Source organism: Cyphomyrmex costatus, unplaced genomic scaffold (genome assembly GCF_001594065.2).
Source record: "Cyphomyrmex costatus isolate MS0001 unplaced genomic scaffold, Ccosl1.0 scaffold606, whole genome shotgun sequence".
Taxonomy (NCBI): Eukaryota; Metazoa; Arthropoda; class Insecta; order Hymenoptera; family Formicidae; genus Cyphomyrmex; species Cyphomyrmex costatus.
Window position 1 is genome coordinate 343,068 of NW_017280163.1, and position 5,545 is coordinate 348,612.

The following is a 5,545-nucleotide window of genomic DNA, read 5'->3' on the forward strand; positions in this document are numbered from 1 at the left end:
CCTCAAAGTGCGACATATTGTTCTCCATTGACTATCTGATGGTCGGAGTCATGCGCTTGCATGCAGTATCGCATGAGAAATGTCGCGTTGCCGGGTGAATAACGAAAATGGGCAAGCGTGGCAACGGCGATTTCTTTCACGTCGCGGAGAACAATGTGGCGTTGCCAGCGTGACGAAGAAAATATGCGGAGAATCGGTGCATTCGATCGAGGAGGAAGATGGCGATGATTTGTCATAGTAATTCGTGAGTAGTATTACGTATGTAAAGTACGTTATAATAATTTGAGATTACATCGCGATCGTGGATATATATAAGACAGTCCCTTTTTTAACAGTAAATAAATCTCATCCTAATAAATAAAAAAAATTAAGTATTAATGATGCGCTATTATATTATATTTTCGTAGATAGCAATTATTCTAATTTATTCGCAAAATTAAGAATATTCTATTAACTTAAGTTTTAAATTTTAATCATGCGTTTCGTTATACGCGTGTTATCCTACTTAAAATCTATATATACAACTCTTGATAAGCGACTTATAGGGATACCATAATAGCTAAAATATGTTGATGATGACGTTAGTGAAGGATGATCGATCAACGTCAAAGGTTGATCGGGAACCGGGAGCTGTCAATGCTCTTTTTACTTTGAGAGACTATCCTTCTAGCACTTTATTTGTCCTCGTCGATACAGAAAAGTGGTTAAGTGTGTCGCGATCAACGTGTATCGCTACGTTGCTGTCAAAACTTCTTATGTAAGCCGTGTTCGTTGTGTAAAAGTGAGAGCCACTTTGTGACAAATCTTTAAATCCGATTTCTGTCTGAATGACAAGATGTATGAGATACTAACACATTGATCAAATCTGAATTAATAAAATTGTGATTCAGCTCAGTGTTTATACGTAATGTTACGAGCCTTTTCCAATGTCGCAGTAGATTACCGCGAAAAAATAGTAGGTATTCTACCCCAATATGCATCGTTCTTTCCCTCCTTAACTGCTTCCAATCGTTTCGCGCAATACGAGTCGCATAAGGCCGACTGAAACTTATCGGAGAACGTCGATCTAAATCGCACTGAATGTGACCGATAAAGGCAGCCTTAATGACATTGGCCCTCTCTACGCTGGTTCGAACGAGAACACATTCGATTCGAAGTACATTTATCTTGGCCCCATGGCACGCCGTTGTAAAGTATGGTTCCGGCGACCCTCCTTCGACCCTTCTGCCAGCTTCCGGACTATGCTCTTGATGGAATACGTGCGTGGACTGCACCCACGCCTCCGCGGAATTCCTTCGCGTTTTTACGAACAGTCGGCAGTTTCGCAGACTCCCCTTCTTCTGAAGTAGAAATGTGACGTTTGATTTATTCGAGGAAGCATTCGTTTGATGTAATTACATACAATATAAACAGCACAGTGAAAATTGTAAATACTTGAATTCTGAAACATATAGGATACGTAAAGAAGAAGCATAAAACTCTTATACCCTTCTCTAAAGGACATTTAGAAAATACATTGGAATACGCGCGTGCGTGGCTTGTGCACGTATTGTATCAGACACAAAAGCGACCCTGAGTGGTCAACCAACGCTCTCACACGCTTGGAAACCGGATATTCTTCGTCGTAGCACTGTGGAACATGAGACTTGGGTGGTAGATTCGGCGCCTCGTCGGTAGCGAAAGCCGGCTCGCGCAGTGATTTGTTATCCTAACACCGCGATGGTGTTTGCCTAGCAAATCCTTAGCCACGTCTGCCGGCTAAGGCCCGCCGCTCTCTACCCGTTCCTCACGCAGCCGATCCTCACTCCAACCCTTGAATCAGCCCCTTGTAAAAACACGAGTTCACCTTGGGTTGGAATCAGCGGGCTGTCTACATGCGCATCTGTACGAGCTAACACCAGCTAATACCAGCAATGACGGTGGCAGTAGCAGCAGCAACGTTCGAACCGCGATGGTAAACGACGACGAAGCCACTGGAATGAGGTAGAAAGCAAACTGTGCCATGACCTGTGAACGCGCCAGGCTCTCCTCCTTCCGGCGAGCAACCTATATTTCAAGCGGTGATAAATCAGCTAAGATTCCGGAAATTTACGCGCGACCTGGATCCACCACGGCTATCATTCCCGCCTGCAATGGAGAAAGAGAAGGAAGAGGAGGGAGGGTTCGCATAGGAAGGCGCGGCGTGAAAATGGCGAAGGAAGAGAATCGGGAGTAGAATAGCAAAAAGGATAAAAGAGGTCGTTAGAGACGATCGTATGATCACTGTATAACTAACTCTACGAAGGAGTAGCTTCAATAAACCTTGAAAATATTTCGCAAATAGATCTTATCATCGTCATTATTATTTCAGATACCTCATTTCATTAATTAGATCAGTTTAAAATTATATTACATACTCATAGTATTGAAATGTGATTTGACGCTAATTTTTATTACGTATAATACATACATTACGCTTAATATAGTTATTTTTCATGCAGGTCACTTTATTCTCAGTTGTATCACGATTTCCGAAACACCTTGTATATACAACATGTAAATTTTGCTATTAGACTACTTTTCATTAGACATCTTTTCACCAAATATGCACGAGAACTAAATGCATTTATGTATACATATGATAACGTAACAACAAAGTTTGACGCCGCATGTATATTCTAATATTTTAGCATAACTGTTTTACAGATTTATTATGAATTAATTAATTGCGTAACATACGATCACCAAAGAAGATGACTTCCAACGAAACCAACAAATGTATCAGGTTTAATTGAAGAGAATCATATCCGTTTAGAATTAATTATAAATTTTGTTGTAAATTATTGATAATAATCGTATTGAAATAATCGAAAGTTATGAAAAATACGTGTATAATTTTGTTCTCAAATAATAATTATATGATAACACATAAACAACTTGCTTAGCTCTACTAGTCCTAAACAGTTAAGTTAAAGAATTAATTAAGTTTAATGATTTTTGTTATGAGATTGATAAATAATGGAAAAAAGAATGTTTTACTTTTATTCTTTGAATTGAGAATCGTGCTATCAAAATACGCTTTATTGGTAAAGGGTGGAGCATTTAGATATTATTCCGCCTTGCAACCCGAAAATAATTCACTGTTACTTTCTGAGTTCTAGTTTCTAGATGTTATTATAATTAAGCATGTCATCATCGTGCACGAAGAAATTTCGTTCTAAACACGAAGACTCGGAATAACTGATGCAACGAACTTCTTTCGATATCCGTATCAGTTAATGTGCAACCACTCGCCGGAGAAGCTTTCGCCTAAAGTTGTTAGTAAGAGTTACTTGGGAAATTTCTTTGAGATCGACTTTGAGAGGAACAAACATTTTTAAATGAATGCATTAACCTCGGCGACGAGTATAATCTATCTTCTTATAATTTCGCTAAGCTCGTTGAATCGGTATTTAATGATATCGCGATATTGATACCATAATTGTATAATTTTGGTTGTAATATTGTTATCGTTTCAGCAACAATAATAATATTACAATTATACATAAATGTAGGTATTACACGCATTAATCGCAAAATTAAATGGAAGATCCAATTTCAGTATCCAGTCTCCAGTCGATACGTTGTCATTATTACAGAGAATACGTTGGATTTATTTCGATAAGTAGGTTAAAGTTTAACATGTTAACCGACGCAACTGCTCATGGCACGACTGCTAATTATGTGCTAATTTGCAGTTAGTAACAGAATGCACTAGATAACGCTATCGGAATCAGCGTCAGCTGTTTTCATCGGTTGCTCAGCAACGGCCGGGAATTCAGAATGAGGAATACGCTGGCGTTTCCAATTTGTACGCTTTATGAGGGACTTTGCAGCATAATCCACGAAAAATTGACAGTCCAATCATCCGCGGCAAATATAGACTGAAGTTGCAAGTTTGTCGACATTGTTCGTATCACGATCAATACACTTACGTTATTCTATCGTCAATTTAAGACCATTGTAACAGTTTCGTACGATGTCGAACATTAACAAAGTATTTATGGTACAAGCATGACCGTGGCGATACTTAATTGTAACATAAATGTAATGTGTGATATTAACTACTATTTCTCATGACGTTCATCATTTCTCTCATAAAAATGTCGTCTAATATGTTTGTCTACAAACTATATCTAGAAAAATTATCTTAGATTCATACATAATTATTTACAATTATTATACTATTAGATATATATTTTGTATATATAATATATTTTATATATATATATATCAAAAGAACAATAATGGTAATCCAATTCCTTGAGTTAATAACATTTTGTTATTTTTAACTTCGTATTTGTCAAAATGTAAATCTATCCATTTCTGTGGTCAGTTTTAAAATAAATAACGTCCATACATTAATGTATGCATGTAAATAATAAACTAAATTTGAGTCAAATTCAATATATTTTCTTGAGTTAAATTATTGTTAAATTGTATTGCAACTCCATTGTTTTAATTAAATTAACTATGTATTGAGTAAGAACAGTGAACATAGAAATAATTAAAAATAACTCAAAAAATAAGTATAACTTTACATTATAAATTTGGCAGAGTGTACTATCATAAAATTATTACAAATAGCATACAATATATACATATATGTGGCGTCGAGTGGCTCACCGCTCTGTGCGATTGACTCGCGATTTGTAGACCCGAGTTCAATCCCACGTGCGCCCAAACGCGATGATTTTTCGCGTTTAATGAGCCAAAAAATGGCTCCACCTGGTGATCAAAAGATCTATGATCATCAGCGCCGTTCGGATTCGGCGTTAAAAACTGTAGGTCCTATACATCAGTGGTATATCAGTAGATATTTGTCACTAATATCTAACTGAGGTAGGATTCTGTGGACTAATCACCCACAAATCAGAAAAACTATCTGATTCGAGAAACGAATATAGGCCTCGGACAAAAGAGGTCTATAGACGTCCTATGCTCCACATAAGGAGATAAAAGGTGTCGTTCGTTATATACATATATGCAGTCAAATAAACTAAATCGTGTAACGTGATATACGAAGTATTTCAGCTGGTGGAATATTCCAACGACGTCTCGGAAGTAAATTACGCTGATTGAGATCCCGAATTAATGTTTGTCTCGTTGACGATGCGCAACGTGCGCGGTTTTCACAATCGATCATTTGGTAAAGATCGACTCTCATCCTGGTAGATAGAATTAAATGTAGCGAAAAGTCGACGCTGCTCGCAGACCCAAAGATCAAAAGTTATCGATTTTCTGAGGGAGGGTACAAATATCCGCTTCGATGAGTAAAGGTGTGTTAATTAAAGCTTCTCATTAACGATCTTACCCTTCGCAGTTCCCTACCGTCCGGCTTTACTTCCCTATTTAACGTAATGATCAAATAAATCAACGACCCACAAACACCTCGTCAACATTCAACACAATGGCAGTCGGTTAACAATGAAATCGATATACACTTTTGGATTTTTAATTAAAATACACGCTAATTTTTTTCGACGGTGAATGTAATACAATATATACCACGAATTATTGGAACGAG